The 20,750-nt window shown below is 47.0% G+C and overlaps 1 protein-coding gene across 1 annotated transcript in view; it reads right to left on the reverse strand.

Moving 5' to 3' along the window:
* LOC139061211 (calcium-activated chloride channel regulator 1-like) overlaps positions 1 to 20,750 on the reverse strand; it is a 495,141-nt gene that overhangs the window by 19,480 nt on the left and 454,911 nt on the right. The gene's annotated exons all lie outside the window — the stretch shown is intronic.

Below are 20,750 nucleotides of genomic sequence, written 5' to 3' on the forward strand. Positions count from 1 at the left end.
GTCACGACAGCCGGAGGAGACGCTGGGCCCCAACTCGCGCAATATGCAAGCTAAGCCTGGCCATTTTTATGCGAAGAATACTAGCCGCACAACCACGCTCTTCCTTGCTGCGCCGTGCGTGGCCGCGTAGCTACCATATCACGTCATACCAGCTGCAAAAGCGGAGGCTCAACTCGTGCGCTCGCTTGCGGCCGCGTAGCTACATAGCCGGGTCTCAGCTCGTGCGCTCGCCTGCGTGAGTTGTTTCTTCGTCTAGCCGAACTAAATATAGCCAAGCAACAGCAGTTCACCAGGCTAAACAGTGGTTCAACAACTAAAATAAAGGCTAGTATGCTTGGCATCCTGGGCTTAACCTTAGCTAAGCCACAGCCATTTATTTGCTCCAGAACAAACAATTTCGCTCCAGTAATGCGTACAAAAAAGTTAGAAGGCTGTTCAGCCTCTACTTGACGTCTATCAAAGATAATGCCTTCATGAGCAAATTGGAGGAGACAATGGGGACGAGTCGCTAGTAGAGCGGCGCGCCATGTATGCTTTGACCGGCAGCGACGTGGTGGTCGTTTCCAGTCGGCGGCGGCGCATGGCCATTTTTCTTTGGTGGTGGCAGTGCCAGCGGTGTGGAACCCGGAACCACAAACTTAAAAAGCCGTTTCACTACATTCTTTTTTGCTAAGCTGATTGAAGCTCTGACCTTTTCATACTTTGTCATTCTAAGGGCTGAGAGGATCGAATACAGATGTGTTGAAAGCGAGAGAAACACAAAACGTTTTGTAAATCTCTTGACCTTCCGCCAACATATAAAAAAAATATTGGGCGCATACATAAAAGCGTCTATGTTCAGTGTGCTTGCATATTCCTTTTCCCACGAATATGCAGAGCCTTACTTTTGCGCTGTAGTCGCAATTTTATTCTTTTTCTTAATCCTCGGTTTATGAGATATTTCTCATTGAGGAAATAATGAATGAATTCGTGTAGAATTGCTAAGCCAGCAGCGACGCACTTGGCATCTCGCTAGATATCATAACCTTGCTTCCACTTGTTTTGAACAAGATTGTGTTTATACAATACGCCATACGCAAAAAAAAGAAAATAGATGTATTCTATGACCAACTTTTGCTGGGTTCAGCCCTTAAACTTTCAACTAAACAGCAGATGTTATAAAGCGCATTCCTGACTGGACAATGGATGAAGTAACTTCTTGAGATTATGAATTACCATTTGCTTATATAACGTTTCTTATGACGTCCTTTTTTCTCTGAAGAATAAAGAATCAAAGTGCCTTCTTTTGCTGGAGCTGGTGAACATTTTTTGGGGAGCTGAGATATGTTATGATGCGATAGAAAACAAATCTGCTGAATTTGTTGAAGCGTTATCACCAGGTTGAATGAACGAACTCTGGATTAGTAGAAATGCAGGCATTGCTTGAATACACAATTATTTTCGACAGAAAAGGTTCTTCCTTAGTTTGCGCGTCGAAACTGTCTTATAGTTCAGTGCAGCTATCGATGTCAGCTGCATAAGTTTTTCTATGAATGCTACAAGGAAACAGCCCCACGCAGTAGACTTTTAAAAATATTTTTTATATGCAGAAATGTGGGAAAACTCCGTCAAATGCAATGGCCGGAATAATGCGAAAACTTGCAACCGGCATCTTAAAGGTATCGGCGCCAAAATGTTCTATCATGCTAGAAGTTTCATCTCTCGCGTTGATGCCACTATTAAACATATCGCCGATTCTACTACCAACTACAGTGCCGATGACCCTCAAGCCGTGATTCCGACGTTGCGAGGCCACTGTTTCTTCTGTTTGAGCCACATTGCGCTCTCGAAGGAGCAGTTTCGGTATCCTACGCTACGCCGACTGGTGATGACACGCCTGTGCAGACGCGTCGACGGCAGAGTTACTTTCGTTTGTATTGTGTTGTTAAATTCTCTCCTGCTTCACATGATTTTATGCTTGAGACAGGTAAAATAGGTAAACAAGAGAACAGAAAATCTCAAACACAGCTGGATTGTTCGCATTTAAATGGCGCGCTGATTTCGCCGTCAAAAATATCGGCGGCGCAGCGAGTACTGTCGGCAATGGCGTGTACGTCTCGGCGCACACCTGCAGCCACTGCGCACAGCACATTACCGTGTCAACCCTCTTATCAGAAGATTAATGTAGATGATCGTACTGCTCAAGAATTGTTTTCCGGCACTATCATCACTTTGATTGTTGTGTTCATATAGCAGGTTGTGGGCAAGTACTGCACTAGGGTGGCCAATCCTGCTCTGGTGAGGGGGCGCGTTTTCCTGTTTTGGTCACCGGGAACAGGCCGCACCCCAGGCCTGTTTATGCAATTTTATCAGCACTCAGATTTTTTTTAATCCGTTGGAAAATTACGTGGCACCGGGATTCGAACCACGGACCTCTTTGCATGCGAGGCGAGTGTTCTACCTCTACGCCACCGCTGCACCTCCATAGGAGTGCAATGATCATAGGATGGTAAGAACTCGAATTACCTTAGACCTGAGGATGGAATGAAAGAAACTGGTACATAAGAAGCTGTTCAATGAGTTAGCGGTAAAATGGAAAATAGAGGAATTCCAGATCAAGCTACAGAACAGGTGTTCGGCTTTAACTCAGGAAGAGGACCTTTGCGTTGAAGCAATGAACGACAATCTAGTGGGCATTATTAAGCAGTGTGCAATCGAAGTCGGTGGTGACTCCGTTAGACAGGATACCGGTAATCTATCGCAGGAGAAGAAAGATCTGATGAAGAAACGCCAATGTATGAAAGCCTCTATCCCTACAGCTAGAACAGAACTGACAGAACTTTCGAGGTTAATCTACAAGCGTAAGACAGCTGAGATAAGGAAGTCTAATACGGATAGAATTGCACATGATCTAAGGAACGGAGAAAGCCTAAAAGCAGTGAAGAAGAAACTAGGAATTGGCAAGAATCACATGTATGCGTTAAGAGACAAAGCCGGCAATATCATTACTAATATGGATGAGATAGTTCAAGTGGCTGAAGAGTTCTATGGAGATTTATACAGCACCAGTGGCACCCACGACGATAATGGAAGAGAAAATAGTCTAGAGGAATTCGAAATCCCACAGGTAACGCCGGAAGAAGTAAAGAAAGCCTTGGGAGATATGCAAAGGGGGAAGGCAGCTGGGGAGGATCAGGTAACAGCAGATTTGTTGAAGGATGGTGGGCAGATTGTTCTAAAGAAACTGGTCACCCTGTATACGCAATGCCTCACGACCTCGAGCGTACCGGAATCTTGGAAGAACGCTAACATAATCCTAATCCATAACAAAGGGGACGCCAAAGACTTCAGTTGCCTACAAGCTATTTACTAACGTAATCGCAAATAGAAACAGGACCACCTCAGACTTCTGTCAAGCAAAGGACCAGGCAGGATTCCGTAAAGGCTACTCAACAATAGACCATATTCACACCATCAATCAGGTGATAGAGAAATGTGCGGAATATAAACAACCCTTATATATATAGCTTTCATTTAATACAAGAAAGCGTTTGATTCAGTCGAAACCTCAGCAGTCACGGAGGCATTACGCAATCAGGAGGTAGACGAACCGTATGTAAAAATGCTGAAAGATATCTATAGCGGCTCCACAGCCACCGTAGTACTCCATAAAGAAAGCAACAAAATCCTAATAAAGAAAGGCGTCAGGCAGGGAGATACGATCTATCCACTGCTATTTACAGCGTGTTTACATGAGGTATTCAGATACCTGGATTCGGAAGAATTGGGGATAAAAGTTAATGGAGAATACCTTAGTAACTTGCGATTCGCTGATGATATTGCCTCGCTTAGTAACCCAGGGGACCAATTGCAATGCATGCTCACGGACCTGAAGAGGGAAAGCAGAAGAGTGGGTCTAAAATTAATCTGCAGAAAATTAAAGTAATTTTTAACAGTCTCGGAAGAGAACAGCAATTTACATTAGGTAACGAGGCACTGGAACTGGTAAGGGAATACATCTACTTAGGGCAGGTAATGACGGCGGATCCGGATCATGAGACGAAAATAATCAGAAGAATAAGAATTGGCTGGAGTGCGTTTGGCAGGCATTCTCAGATCATGAACAGCAGTTTGCCATTATCCCTCAAGAGAAAACTGTATAATAGCTGTGTCTTACCAGTACTCACCTACGGGGCAGAAACCTGGAGGTTTACGATAAGGGTTCTACTTAAATTGAGGACGACGCAACGAGCTATGGAAAGAAGAATGATGGGTGTAACGTTAAGGGATAAGAAAAGAGTAGATTGGGTGAGGGAACAAACGCGAGTTGATGACATCTTAGTTGAAATCAAGAAAAAGAAATAGGTATGGGCAGGACATGTAATGAGGAAGGAAGATAACCGATGGTCATTAAGGGTTGCGGTCTGGATTCCAAGGGAAGGGAAGCGTAGCAGGCGGCGGCAGAAAATTAGGTGGGTGGATGAGATTGAGAAGTTTGCAGGGATGACGTGGCCACAATTGGCACATTATCGGGGTTGTTGGAGAAGTATGCGAGAGGCCTCTGCCCTGCAGTGAGCGAAACCAGGCTGATGATGTTGATGATGATGACTATCATCAGGATCAGTCTACTTTTTAGACCCATGCGAATCACTCTAGTTCACTATCGCTGGGGTCGGCGGATAAAGGATGCTAAAAATATACCCGATACGGAAAAGTGTGGATCACTGCCTACGAAAGGCATTGTCTTTAAAAAGAAATGTGCATAGCAAATAACACTCTTTACACCTATTCTTCACCGCTCTTTCCCCATGAGAACTGCGCAAATAAACCTTGCTGGGCATATGTCCTGATGCCAACAGCGAACCCACCATGCTTGCTCCGGACAGTGCAATGTGTGCGCGCATACCGCCGCCGCTCTCGCGGCATTTCGACCTGAGAAATCACTTGTGTGCTGTGCGGTTGACGCTCGCACGTTCCTAGAGAAAAAAAATGCAACGGTGTTCATTGGGAAATTATTTTACAAACAGATTACACGTGTCCGCCACATTTCCAAGAGATTGAAATTATCGGTAGAAATATGAGTCGGAGAGCACGTGAGCTTATGAAAGCCTGCAACGCAAAAATTCACTGGTGATTACGATGCTCCCTAGTGCGAGTTTTGAGCACGGGTGCTTAAGTGTTTTGGATTCGCGATTATTTTGGCGAAGCCACACGACAGAAGTATAGAGTCCTCTCCGTGGCGACGTGCAGCCTCTGCTCGGGCAGCTTGTTTAGCAGCACTGGCAGATGAAGCCTTTCCACTGGTTGCGTCGTTCATTGTTAGAAAGAAAGCGTGAACACGGGAACGCGTTGTTTGCGTGGAGCACATTCTCTAGCGGCGGTGCCACAGGAGCAGTAGCGTATGCGCAGTGGGTCGGAAGCCTACACGAGGTCTGTGTTTCCATATGTGGTAGTGGTGGACGCGTTCACCGCATGCCTGGTCGCCGCCGTGAAACACGTCTCGCGCGGCGCTTCGCTCTCCTCTGCACCCTTTCGCCATACTCTCCTCCTCTGCTTTCCTCCTCGCGCTCTCTTCCCTATTGCCGTGTTTTATCCCTCACTCCGCGTTCACTTTTCCATTCTTCACTGTGCGCGTTCGTTTTCTTATGAGGGACTCCGACGCTCAACGTAGGAACGGGCACCTTGGAGCTGCGCTCTAAAAAGAAACACTCATTCTCTATTACTGACACATCAAGTGTGTTTCATTAATCGGAGACGGCATTGTTTGACCGATGGATATCCTAGGTTTGTGAATCGCTTGCGTATTCTTTTATCTCTTTTCGTCACTGGGTCAGCACCCGGAATTTCCACCAGGTGGAAGCGCCGTTTGTGCCGTCGTCTATACGCTTCTTCCTTTTACCAACAAACAGTTCTGTTGAAACCTCATCGTGGTTGAAACCGACTACATAAGACGTTTAATAGCGTTGTTTGCACGTTACAAAAGCAAAGGGTCATTTTTCAGAGGGTATTAGGGAGCGCAGTACTCTGGAATGCCTCGATGTTCTCCTCACCCACCGCTCTGTAAAGGGTGGAGACGACCGCGGCGTCTACTATGGTGTTGGGCATGTGATTGGCGGATACATACGAGCGTCGGCAATGCGTGGCACGGCGTGTGGCATTCGCGCATTTAACGCCGTCGTAAACGCAGCGGTTGTTCCCAGTCTGTACTGAGCGGTGGGCGAGGAGGACATCAAGTACCCTACAGTACTCTCTCGAGTGACCCCGAAGAGAACAAACGTGCCAATTGCAAGTGCCTTTTCAGTGCTTCTGGATCAGCGCGGTAAATCGATAAGAACGCTATCAACGCTGCGATATGTCGGCCGCGCGTCGTGGATAGATGGAGGGATGGATGGATGGATGTTATGAGAGTCCCCTTTGGAACGGGGTGGTGGGTTGCGCCACCAAGCTCTTGCTATTATACGGCTTAATGTCCTACCTAAGTTAAACAATAAAAAATAAAGAAATGAACACCATGAACTCCCACACCCCACTTTTCTGATCCCCTATTGCTAACTGTGCTTTTGTGCGTCTCCTTTTGTTTTGTCGTTTCCGTACTTTTCGTCTACCAATCCTCCAATCGCCTCTTAGTTATGCCTATTGTGGACATGTATACATTTCGACTGCTCCCGCTGAACCCAAGGGCTTCAAGCAGGCCAGTGCTGCCTAAATTGACCGTTGTGCAGGCGTCTTCCCATTCTAATAAATCATGATTCACAGTTTCCCTAGCTCTACCGCAGCAAGCACATGCTTCTTGTTCCTTCTGATATCTCGCTTTATAGGTGCGTGTTCTAAGGCATTCCGATATCGCTTCGAAAATAATGAGCTTCCCTTTGAGTTATCATAAATGGGTTTTTTCCTGATTTCGTTTTTTCCCTCTTAGGTAGTTACTCATGGCAGGTTTCCTTTCCATTGCCGCCACCCATGAGATTATTTCAGCCTCCCTGACTTTCCGGTTGACCATCTTTGCTGCTGTGTTGCCTACCCTATAGGCCACATACTTGCTGGTAAGCTTGCTAGTTTTCTTGATCCACGGTGAATCAATGTTTTTCATGTACAGATACCTGAACACTCGCCCAGCTCATTTACTTTCTTCCATATTCCTCAGGTGTTCTTCATACTGAATTTTACTGCGAGCTTCTGTCACTTCAAAACTAGTCCAGCCCATATCACCCTGCACAGCTCCGTTTGTAGTCTTCCCGTGAGTGCCCATTGCGAGGTGACCCACTGACCTTTGGTTCCCATCGAGTGCTGATTGTAGCCCTTATTTAAAGCAAACCACCGCATTATCGAAAGTGAGTCCTGGAACAATCGCACCTTTCCACATACCTCGGAGGACCTCGTACCTATTGTATCCCCATAGCGCTCTGTGCTTCATTATGGCTGCATTTCTCTTCCCCTTTACTGTTATGGTTTTTTCCTTTGTTTCCATATATCCAGTGCCTTCGTTTATCCATTTACCAAAGTATTTATATTCTGTAACCCGAGGTATTTCTTGGTCCTGTATCTCCACTGTCTGTTCACTGTTTTCATTGAATACCATAACACCTGATTTTCTAACACTAAACTTCAAACCTAAATCGTTGCCTTCCTGTCCACAGACATTAGCCAGACGTTGTAAATCACTTTGCTTGTTAGCTAGCAACACAATGTCGTCCGCATAAAATAAACCTGGGAGTTGCTGCTCTATTACTGTACCCGTCTGTTTGTATGGGAGAATAAACCCGATATTACTTCCTTCTAGCGCCCTCTCCATCCTCACCATGTACATCATAAACAACAGCGGGGATAAAGGGCACCCCTGCCTCAGTCCCTTGTTGATATGAACATTCTCCTCGCTCCTCATCTCTTCCCATTCGACGCAAACGGTATTTTCTAGGTAAATCTTTCTCAAAAGCTGTATACAATTGTTACCTAAGCGTTCCCCTTTCGGAATATCCCACAACATGTTGCGGTCCACGTTGTCATAGGCTCCTGTAATATCTAAAAAAGCCACATATAACGGTCTGCTTTCCACTTTTGATATTTCAATAAGCTGAGCAAAAAGAAATAAGTTATCATCTCAACGTCAACGTCTACCTATTCTGAAGCTATTCTGAAGTTCTCCCAAAATGCCATTATACTCTGCCCAAGCTTAAAGCTTCATTTGATTGCCTACATCGCTAGCCTGTATATTACCGAGGTAATGGTCGACGGTCTATACCAGTGAATTCTATCATTCTCCCCCTTGCCTTTATAAATTAAATTCATTCTTCGTTGTCACCAACTGTTTGGTATTCGTCTATCTTTTAAAATTTGTTCCACTGCTTTCATCAGAACTTCCTTACTTTTGGTCCCAGTTCATTAATCAGCCTAACAGGAACCTCGTCTAGCCCTGTGGCTGTGCGCTTAGGAATGTTCTCTTCCGCTTTTTTCCAGTTGAAATTTGTCAGCACGACCTCCATTTCCACTTGGGTCTCTTTCATGCTCTTTTTTATTCGAATGCAACCTTGTCACTGCCTTGGAAAGATTCGGCTGTTATTTTTAGGATGTAATATATTGCCGCTTCTCCTTAAGGTCTGTTTTCATCTTCGTCAAGGATATATTGTTGTATTGGTGTTGACTTCCTGCCTAATAATATTATGTGGTTCTAAAATATTCTAGGTGCGGCCTTGTTTTTCTCACGTATTTCTGACAACGAACGTTCACTTTCACCTTTTAATTTTGCTTGCACCAGTATTTGAACCATAGCCTTTTTCTGCCGTTATATTTCCCATTTAGTGATTACTTCATCCTGCGGCAACTGCGCCTTCATTGTCTGCCTGTGCTCCCGAGATGCCTTCTGTCGTTCTGCGATCGCTTCTCGTATCTCCCTGTTCCACCAGCTTTTTGGTTTCCTTGTTCCTTTCCAACGAACATGTTGTTTCTCTTTCCGCATTTTTGCCGTTTTGCACACTCTTTACTTGGCCATTTGCCGATTTTTTCCTCGACTCTAGTGACTATGTTTGCCATTTGTTCAGCATTCAAATTTGGACTAGCCATTTTGCGATCGTTGCACTCTTTCCCAACTATATATCCCATTTTTAAGATGATGTGGTTAAGGCCATTCCCTATGCTGCTGTACCCTTCCTCATCAATGAGCATTTCTCTATACTTATCATGAATTCCTTCTTTCATCAGACAGTAATCAATGGTCGATTGCCGGTTTCGCACTTCCCACGTGATGTGCCCTTCACACGAAGGCCCTGTATTCACGATAACAAGATTATGTTGCTCACAAAGTTCTAGCATTGACTTCCCGTTGTTGTAGGTATAGCCATATAAATCGCGTATGTGGACATTCATGTCACCTAATAGGACAATTTCAGCACCACTGCCGAAACCCTTCATATCAGCGCTTATGCACTCCACTAGTTCTTTATTCTTCTCTGTGCAATAATTTCCGGCTCACAAATACGCAATGCCCAACCAAGTTTTTTTCCCACTCATTGCACCTGGTAACCGAAGATGCTCTTGACATATTGAATTTACTCTTTTCCATTGGGCTCCCTGATGGATGAGCATTCCGACTCCCCTTCCCTTTCTTTCCGACTTAGTTCTGTTGCATCCTTTCCAAACATGACTTTCAATATCTGGCGGCTCTTCTGAGTCTCTCAGGTGCGTTTCAGTAACCGCATACACCCTTATTTGTTCTCTATTTAACTGCTCCTCAATCTCTGCCCACTTTTCCTCTCTTCTGCCGCCCTGCATGTTTATGTAGCCTGATGCGTGGCCACCTCTCTTTCTTGCTTTCCACCTTCTCTTGTTATCAACCGCGATGATCTTTTGAGGTCCCTAGGGGACCTTCGTCATTACTGTCTACTCTGGCCTCCTGAGCGCCCATGGGCCCCCTAACAAAGCAACAGCGCGACCACCAATTCGCCAACCTATTTCTTGTGCCAGCCTGTAATTGAAGTGGATCGCGCCGCGTTTAAAACAGCCACACCTTTTCACTTCCCTGTTTACTTCGACCACCTCGAAGCCTTTTTGTCGGCTCATTTTACATATTCCCTCATTAGCAGCCATTACGGCTCTTTGTACGTGACTGTCACATACAGGTACCTCCGGCACCGTGCACACCACGATCCGCACCTGAGCGGATAGCTCGCGCAAGTCGCACACCCCCTTCGTGAAGCGCTGGGGTCCCGTCCTGTCCCGTCCCGTCCCTTTCCTGTTCAGGACGTTATTTAGCCCACCTGCTACTATGACAAGGTTGCGCACGTGGACATTTCCCGCGAGCTTTTCTCTTGCTCACTCCATGACACGACCCAGTGCCCGCCTTGGAAATATCCCTATCGCCACTCTTTTATCGCCTTTCACCCTCTCCACAATTCCTTTTGAGCAACTAGCCATGTTTGAGTCGCCGGTGATAATCACCCTTTCACTCTCTCCTACCTCTCCCTGCTTCCCTTTGTCATTTTCCGGGTGATTTGAACTCGAGACAGAGCATTGTCCCCTGGACCCCTGCTTTTTCCGCGCGGTGGCCTCGAGGTAGCTGCCACTTTTTCCAGCTAACCCTTCATCACGCTGCACGAATTCCACGTATCCTGATGACACTCCTTCGCCTGTCGCGTCGGAGGTCTGCGTTCCATTGTCACGCACATTCTAGTTCACAATGGCAGCCCTGCTCAGCTTTTCCTCGGCTGCTTCAAGTCTCTTTGCAACTAGCTTCCGTGCATCACGCTCCCTGTTTAGCCCATTTTTGACCTATTGCACCTTTTTGGCAAGCTCTTCCTGGAAAGCCTCCATTTTCTGCAGCCTACTATAGACATCACATTGTGTGCACGGTTGGGTCGATACCCTCTCCATTCTCATCCGTATCCTCATCTGCCTTGAGGGACCCCAAATGCACTGCCCGCTTTTCCGGCTTTCTCCCCATGTATTGCACGGCTTTTTGCAAATACTCTAATAATATTACTACTGATGCAAATACTACCATAATACTGTACCACTATATCAATGCAGAGCACGTGCCTTTTAGCAAGAACCGATAGGCACAGGATCCAAATCCTCAAAATTTCGCAGAGCAACTCTCAGCACTGTTTCAAAAGCAATCAATGCCGTGGAGATGACACGCTCTCGCACGCGCTCAACCACGCGGCTGCGCTCTCACTTTCCTAACAAAAACACACACAGTAAACCCGCCTTATAGCTATTAATTTTGCCACCTCCATGCTACCATTTAAATACTACAAACACTTAACGTCCCAATGGCTTCCCGTGTTGAAACACGTGGCGCGAAAGGACGCTCCAACAAGTCTACATAATCAAATGTGCACGAAACACACCCGCGCATCCGAAATACGAGAGACAAAAAAAGAAAGGAAAAGAAAACCACCCCACTACTATTTAAACGCAAAAAATCAGCAAATCAAAAAGAGAAGCAAGCTCAAAGCACGCACAAGAACTTATGATTTTGTCGCTGCCATGGAGCCCCACAAAGCACGTCCAGTCACCACAAAATCCAAACCAAACCGCGTGCCTCACTGTACCTCGTGCGTGCCGAACAGCGCCACCCCTACGAAAAAACAGACGCGGCTTCAACGGAGAGCTGCGGATCTAGAGCTGAGGAAACGTGAAGCAGAAGGTCATCAGCAACGTCGTCTCGGGGTCTGCCCCGAAAACAACAACACAACACAAGCTTCGTTTGTACCCCTCTTGAGAGAAGTGGAAGGGTGGTGAATTTGAACAGCGAAGCTGTTCAGGGCTAATTCTCTCAGGATCGTGTCCATGCCTAGACGCAAAGCTATCGTCGTCAGAATTGACTGCAGCGCCGTCGTCGTTTTTCACGGGTGGCTCGTTGGCTGCCATCGGCGCTACCTAGAGAACGTGCTCGTTCCACTGATCCCGCGTTCGTCGATGTGCTTAATTAATTATTAATTATTAATAATTAATAATTAGGAAACACAAAGACGTAACCAATGTTACAGTGAAGTTGTAAAGGCTAATTCTTCCAGGATCGTGTCCATGTGTAGAGACAAACCCCCCCATAAGTAGGCCGATCCCGAAAACAAGGGAATACAGAGCCGAACCACGGCGGTAGGTACGCAAGTAAGCACTCCACATGGGCGATTCCGAAGATAGTGCACTGCCGGACCGACCCGCGGCGGAGGTGCAGTTCGCCATTAAGGGGCTCACATACGCAGCTTCGCTGATAATCCTTCACAAACTGGAAGGGCACTGACATTTGGTGTGGTTTTTGCTTATTGATAGAAGCGTAAGTTTAAATGGGAAGTATATATATATACCTAATATTTTCCACGCTTTCTAGTTCTTATCCTTTTTATTATTATTGCGAAAACAATTATATGGACACTAAAGGCTCATTTTTGCCATCGCCGTGAGCGTCGGCGTCGCCTTGATGTTGCGTATGAAGTCCAAGGGCGATAACACCGTCGCCGCGCGCCGTATGCTGTGGGCGCGGATGAAAGTACGAGAGCCTACGGTTGCGGCTTAATCTGCCACGTGCATGGGAGGAAAGCGGGGAGAAAATACGCCGCCTTCCGTCGCGCGAGAGGCTCAATGGGTAGTGGAGGGAGTGGGCGGCCTCGTAGTCCCGCAGCAACTGCCGACGTGGTGGCACAGTCGCTCGCGTGCTAGGAAGGGGGTGGAAGCGTGCCACCTTCCGTCGTGCGCATAGCCCCAGTGGGAGGGAGGGGCACGGCGTTATGCTATGGCAGCAACTGCGTATTGCGCGGCCTGTAAGGGTTTGGGTCGGGCAATAAATAGGTGGTAGCTGGCCCCTGCCGTCTTCCGACTCATCCACGCTAAGGACGTTGTTCTCATCACTTGCTATCATCGAGAACGCGGAATATGGGATTTATTTACAATGTATACATGAAGGGTGGAGAACGTTACAGTTCATCATTCTAGCATGACTGAAAGAGAATGCACACTGAGCAGCCACGCAACGGCTGCTTAAAAACACTCTGTCCTCCCTAGATCCCTAGGTGAGGGAAAACGGCCGTTTAACCTTCGACCAATGGGACCGTCCAAAGTCATCGTAGCCGACCCACCTTTGAGGGGGAGGGCTTACGCAACTCACTTCCGCACAAGTTTCACTGAACACACCGAGGTGAGAGGGTTCTCGCAGACAGGGGTATGGGCTCGATCAGGCGTCTCTTGATCCCAGAGTTGACCTCGCAGTCAGTGGCCGCCGCGTCTGTCCATTGACTGTGACGATTTCTGGGGCCCCGTGGGAAACCACCGCAAAAACATCCCCTTCCAGGAGTTCCCCGCTCTAAGCAAACCATGAAGGCGGCCGCGAATCCACCAACAATACACGGCCCGCCGACAGTGGCTTAGACATGCCGGCGCCGTTGGGCTGTTGACGAGGCGCATTGTTGTCTTTACAAAGCGAGTCGTCGCAGCGGGTCGGGAAGGGTTCCAAAGTCGCTTCTCCGAAGATCGCCCGCCACCCCCGCAACTACAGCGGGCTTGGGAAAATTGTGCAGGTCGCTACCCCTGCATGCCGATGTTAACAGGCAACACGCGCTCCATCTTGAACACAATCTGCAGAGTGTGGGTGCGTCGACGGCTCATACCTTTGTGCGTGCTGCGTTCTCGGCACTCATTTTCCATTGAATTGTTAGACAGCACGAAGGTCGTTTTGCTTGCTGCTGCTGCCGCGCTTCCTCAGGCCAGCGTTTTGACAGCTAGTGTGCGCGGTCATCGAATATGGTATGTTCATGTTCGTTTGTGCGCGCTGACACGATTCTTCTTAATTTAATATGTAAGCGAATACTTCCCAGTTGATACGGCCGATTGAACTAATATTCTCACTTCGCATTGCGGTCTACTCTTTTGTATCGCAATCGACGCTTCACATTTCGGGCGAAATTGCGACTTTTGTTTGAGGTAGGTAAATGGCAAATAATGTTTATTTTTTTTCTACAAGCGGGGCTACACTTGTACGACGACTTGTGAGTACAACATACTGGTCGTTACTAGGAGGAAGCCAGGCGTACGTTATTCTGAGTGCGAGCTTTCGTACGCGTTAGAAAAAAACTCGATTTTAGCTATTGCTTGAAGCACTGGGGTTGTATTATATGTAGAATGTATGTGCTACGGTGTCGACTAGACCATCTAGAGCAGGAGAAGGCTAAGGGAGCTGAGCGGGTTGGGAAACTACAAAGAAGCTCAAGAGAGGGCAGAATCATAGGAAATTGGTAAAATATAAGCTAGCCAAAGTAGAAATGAAGACGAGCGCCACCATTCAAGAAAGCAATGGTGAACGCTTAGATGCGAGCTTCGCGAACGGCGCTGGTTTCGAAGCGAGAACAGGTAAGGAAACTGAAACCGCCACGCCGGAATGCACTGGCGGACGCGTCAGTGGTGGTTAAGAGGAGGCTGCCAGTGACGTACCGATCGCTGAAGAAGAGAGCAAAGCGAAGGGTGAGGTTAAGACAAGCGGGGAGGGCATCGTGGCCTCAGGTGCACCATTTGACGGTGGCAAGGAGGAGGATAAGTGTCTGGTTGTCTTAGCTGGGGATTGAAACATGCGTAAAGTAGGACAGGTGACAAGAGAGAGGGTTAGCACAGGCGAGCGAGTCCACATTAGAGCGCTTCTGCCGAAATCAATTCGGGAACTGATAGCGAAAGCTAAGCAACGCATGTGGGGCACAATGGAGGAGAAGCACCTATTGGTGATGATGGATGCAGTGAACAACGTATTATTGGGAAGGGGTACATGGATCGCGAAGCGAATAGCCAAAGTGGTAACCAACCAGCAGAATTGTTCAAAAGAAGTGCAAATGTGCACGGGCGCCAGTGGTTCTAAAGCAGGGGTATGTAATTGAAAGGACAGTACTTGCAGTAAACAGGGAAATTTAGCCGCTATCTAAAGCAATCAATTTTACGGTTATTAACACCAACCGAGACGTGCGCGTAGCAGGCCGCGAAGACACGTTTGTGCTTGACGGGATACATTCTAGAGATAGCGTAGCAACACCGGTTGGACGTCGATTCGCGAAAGGGGCAGTACCGTTTTTCGGCAGGCTCCAGGCGATCAGGAGATAGTTTAAGTATTATATCTAGTGACACATCAGCAAGGGGCAGAGTCAGAGCGCAAAGAGTTAAGAAAAGACACACAAAGGATATGTGTAGAGACAGTAAAATTCGTTACATAAACATGCAGCGTGGTCGCAAGCAGGAAAATTTGCTGGACATGCCAGCGCTGGTGAATGGCGACGCTATTAGCGTGGAAGCAATGGCCGAACCGCGTCTATGAGATTTTGAGCAGCCGCGTGTTGTTGACAATTGTGTGTGGAAGCGGCGTGATAGACAGACTGGGTCAAGGAAAGGTGGAGGCGTAGGCATACTAATTAGGCAACGTATGAAGTGGAAAATGGTGAGAGAGACATGTAAGGAGCATTTGTAGATTTCGACAAACGGGAAGGAAAAAAGATGTGAAATTGAGTAGGTTACTTATGATAGCCGGAGCGACAGCAGAGATAAATGTAAAGAATAGATTGATTGGTTTAGAATCCATATTATTGAGTTTATGAAATTGGGCCAGGTGGTATTAGTACGAGATATGAATGCACACACAGGGGATTTATACGGATATGCTGATTAGAACTGTTTTATAAGGCGATATGTGTGCGATTAAATGAACCTTATACTAGTTAACAGGGAGAATCAGTGTCATGGACAGCCAACGTTGCAATGCGGAAACAGGGAGTCATGCAGCGACAACGCCTTAGGGCCAAGTTCTGAAACGTTCCTTTCCATGGGCTTCTGCCTTACCTTAGTTGAGGAGTCTTGTGCTCCCACACCATGAAGGATGCATGGAGGAGTCAAGTATATTCTGAAAGCTCCCTTCACCCGCCCTCACGAAAGGAACCCTTTAGCTAGCTAAAGAACGGATTCCACGCGTAAGGGTTCAAGGGCATTCATCATCAGTGTCGCCAAACGTGTTTCATTAGGCAAAAAAGTTGTTTTGTTAAATAATTTTTCTTACCATCTATCTCCATTATATAAACGCATACGCTTTTTCCTGATTAACGTTCAACGCTATTGCGCATGTAAGGACACCTTGCGGAAGGCAATGTGGACACCTTGCGGAAGATGCTGGCTGCTTCGGATAAACTAGGTTGTCCTGTGCTGTTTCGCCCCTTTGTTCTTAACTGATAGTTGCATTTGCTTTAGATTTATTTCATGATGTTTTGACACCGTGGTAGGAATTACGGTTGGGCGCTGTTCCTCAGATCAGTTCTCTATTTTTCGTTGTTCTAGGGATAACAAAACAGGCTGTAGTACCTCAACATGACCTAGAGATTCGGCGGCGTGTGTGTCAAGCAACGCGTGCACTGCGCTACCTTGGAGGCCATGGACATAAAATTTGCTTGTACTTTGCAGTTCGCATAGAGCGTGCTATCATCTGCTCAATCTAGCAGCGGTCCTTTTCGTCTCACCGGCCAGCCGGCCACAATATGTGATTGAGCGTGCGGAGACGAGCACCACCTGGGCAAGCATTGCGAAGACGCCCTTGTTCAAAGAAATTAGCGAGGAAAGGCACTGCCGAGACGCCCCCTTAGTGTAAAAAAAAGCGAGGGAAGGAAGCATGAAGGTAGCTTCGAGGCTACTTTACGGTGAAGCAGTGCCAAGGAAGCCTCTACTAAGGACGCCTCAAAAATAAAGCTTTGAAAACTGACGTAAGGTGGCCTAACCGCAATGGAGGCTTCTTTGCGAAGCTAAGGACACTTTCGAGATATGGACCTCTCAGTAACGGTCTACCGATAACTAGACCCAAATATGACAGAGAAACATGGAAAAGGTAGCCTGGGTAGCGATCATAAAGGTTTAAACTTAAGATTTGGGAGAAATACTAATGCAAAACACGAAATAATACAATCATAATTTCTAAAAGCGAATCAAAAGCAAATAACAGAGATTGCAGAAAACATACAGCAGAAAATGTGCGTGTCTCCTACAATAGTCTGGGAATATCAGGAACTGGTACACGTTATGTAACAGGAGATAAGACAGACGCGGAAAAAACTGCTGGATTGGAGAGAAGAAACCACGCATAGCAACCAAATTAAGCAAGCTACAGAACAGAGTAAGCATGCGTAATCGAGAAGCCAAGAAGTTCGCATTAAACAAGTTCAAGTTCAAGTTTATTGTTGTTATGACATGTACAAAAAGCGGGCTTACATATTATATACCGCATCAGGAGGTCCTAGAGGGAGAAACTGCCAGGGGGACCTCCTATCATTAGTGGGTGCATAAGAGTGTTAGAGCAACAAGTAGAGGGCGAACAAACAAACAAAACAAAAGAAAAAAGGACGCGTTAAAAATACAATTCGTAGGGAACAAGTGCAAATAAATAGAAGACAATTAGTTATATAGTAAAAACAGCATTATACAGTAATATCACAATAAATAATCATAAGCAGGAATATATAGTAATATAACAAAATTCGGCTCTTCTGCATATTACGAACAGAGAAAAATACAAAATATTTTACAGAAATATGAAGCCCAACGATACAATAACAGCAGTAATGTAAAGAAAATGTAATAAATATGGAAATGTTTTTATGACAAATGAAAAGATGCTTCTGCTAACAGTATTCTTTTCATATTGTGTTTAAAAAACTGCAATGAAAGAGATGATTTAATATTAGCAGGGATGCGATTCCAAAGTGAAATGCCATGGAAACGAAGTGTAAATTTACCATAGTTAGATCTGATTTTAGGTAATAGAAGGTTATTGCGTTCTGCAAACCTAGTATTATTTATGTTCATGAGGTTATCAAAAGGAAGACTGTCTAACGCTATTTCACGATGAAAGAGACGAAATGTAATGAGTGACAACTTGTGATAGAACAGCTGTTGAATGGGTAAAACGTTAAGATGTTGATAGATAGGTAAAGAATGGCACCGGAATGAGCTAAAGGTCATTAATTTTATTGCCTGATTTTGAAGACGTTGAAGTGGTTTTAGATGAATGGCATATGTATTACCCCATGAGGATAAACAGTATGATAAATGACTGTTAACATAAGCATGAAACAACGATCTAATAATATGAGGGTTGAAGAATGCGCGTGTTTTGCTCTTGCAGTTATGCAGTCCAGTCAGAGCCCACATACCAAGAGGTCTTGGGCCAGAGATCATCATTCCCAGAACCTGCGGCCCATGGTTTCGAACAATGCAGGCATCAAGCCGGCCATTTTGTTTCGAAAAACTCGACCTCCTGATGCACTATCTCCGGCGGGGGTGCTGTTGTGGTCGGCGGTCTATCAGAGCAGGGGATGCCACTCCAGCGACAAACAGCTGTCACGCCTCATCATTAATTTCAAGGCTACGATTCTTCACACCTGTCAGCAGCCCTAACCGGCTTGTCCGCGCCGGATAGGAGTGACGAGCGTGCGTTTCCGACCAAACTCCTTTCGGAGGGAAAGAGCAACCGACCTCCAGATTGGTGGGACCTCAGATCACTGGTCCCTTGATGCCATCGGTCTGCTTACGCCATCGGTCACCTGACGCCGGAATCGGTCTCCTGGCGCCGGATTGCTGGAGGCGACTGGGTAGTGACAACGCAGGCCATAAGAAGCGGAGCCAGCCGGGTGTGAGGAGAGGAGGGGGACGCTCGGACCAAGAGACACACTCGGACCTGCAAAGATGCTACCGTAGTGCTCCGATAGTTGGAGCCGTATTGCAAAACTCAACCATGTAGTTTTTTCAATACAATCGTTTTTTCGTTCTCTTAAAGGTGGCTCGGAACCCTTTCTCCCGGCACGTGGCACGGCACCTTCCATAGAAACTTCGTTGGTCGCGCTTACCCCCGACTTCACAACCCCACAATGTGTTTCACCAATGACAGCCCCAATTCCATGACCACTGGCATCGGTGAGAACTTCTGTAGGCTATGAGGGCTCTACATAGGCAAGTATTGGTGGTGTAGTCAGTAGACGGATGAGGGCAGAAAACAAGGCTGGTCGTTCGAGCCCCCACACAGAAAGAACGTACTTCTTCAAGAGTTCAGTGAGAGCGCGACCGACGTCTGCGATGTTCTGTGGAAAGCGACGAATGTAAGAACATAACACAATGAAACTCTCTGCGTCTTTGGGTGAGCATGGCACAGAAAGTGTTGCAGTACTCGTACCTTGTCGGCCTCTGGTTGTAAACCGGTAGCACTGACAAGGTGACCGAGCATAATTATTTCTCGTCGCCCGAAACGGCATTTCACCGAGTTCAGCTGAACATTGGCTCTACAGAAAACGGGGAGAAGGGCTGATAGACGGGTGAGGTGGTTGTTAAACGTAGGCGAGTGGACACGGACATCGTCTAAATAGCATAGAAAGATGTACCACTTGTATCCCCACCGCAGAGAGTTCATCATACGTTCGAAAGTTGCTGGGGCATTACACAGTCCTAACGGCATGTTGTTAAATTGGTACAGGCCATCTGGCGTGTTACATGCAGTTTTTTCTCGGTCCATATGGTCAACTGAAATATGCCAAAAGCTGGACCGAAGGTCGACAGACGAAAAATATTCGACTCCCATGAAAGCAGTCGAGGGGTCATCGATGCGAAGGATAGACGCCTTGGTGGGTTACGTTGTTCAAACTCCGATAATCTATGCAGAAACGTCAGATGCCGTCCTTAATTTTCAAGAGAATGGTAGGGAAGGCCCACGGGCAGAACGAAGGTTCAATGACGTTTTTTGTGATCATTCTGTCGACCTCGTTCAATATGACTTGACGTTCATGATGGGAAACGTGATATGCATGCCAGCATACAAGGTTGGCGTCACTAGTGTTGATTCGAAGAGCCACAACAGATGCTTGACCTACAGGGCGGCTGTCAAAATCAAAGATGACATGATAGGACGCCAGAATGCGGTAGAGATCTCGAGCTTGCGCCTGGGTCAAATCGAGAGCGATCATCTTGTTGATCTCGTCGAGACATGAAGGAGCAACGCTGATGGAGGGAAAGCCGGCAAAACATCTGCATCCAAAGTGGCAATCTTGCAGGGGCCAAGTGCAGAAATGGTGGTCAGCCACATGCCTTGCGGGATAAGCTTAGTCCACAGGCTGACGTTCAGAAGGTAAATGACCACTCTGATGTCAGCAATGGAAACAGTGGTGTGAGCAAGGGCGACATCGCGTGCTAACAGAACGTCGATAATCCGAGACAAGACGTAGTCGTCATCAGGCACACCATGCGAAGACGTCAAAATGGCGTATGTAGCAGCTCGAAGCGGCCAGTGAACGTGATTGCAAGAGCATAGGTGTCGTGGTATGTATGTTGTGTAAAGGGGGTTTATTCGGGTCGTAGAGAAGCAGCGACCAACGCGGCAACAGCAGGTAGGGCGCAGCCAGTGAACGAACTGGGTACGAGCCACGCGATGGCAACGGGGCTTTTCAGCCTGCCAATCTTCTGCGCCACTATCACCCCCGGAATTGAAGAGTAGCCATCCTGACGATTTAGAAAGAGGTGGGCGGATCGTAATACTGCTTCAGCCAATCAATGCGCACAGTCTCTCGTCCCCGACGATGCAGATCGGGAGATGGCGATACGGGTTCGCCCACGTAGTTCACTGGTGTTGTTTGTGCAACCACGCGGTAGGGCCCGTGGTACTTCGGGAGGAGCCTCGACGAAAGGCCAGGAGGAGCAACAGGCGGGACCCAAAGCCACACGAGTGAGTCGACGGGGAAGGGGTGAGGAGGAGAATTGAGGTCATGGCGCTCTTTTTGGCGGCACTG

The sequence above is a fragment of the Dermacentor albipictus genome, chromosome 6 (genome assembly GCF_038994185.2).
Source record: "Dermacentor albipictus isolate Rhodes 1998 colony chromosome 6, USDA_Dalb.pri_finalv2, whole genome shotgun sequence".
NCBI lineage: Eukaryota > Metazoa > Arthropoda > Arachnida > Ixodida > Ixodidae > Dermacentor > Dermacentor albipictus.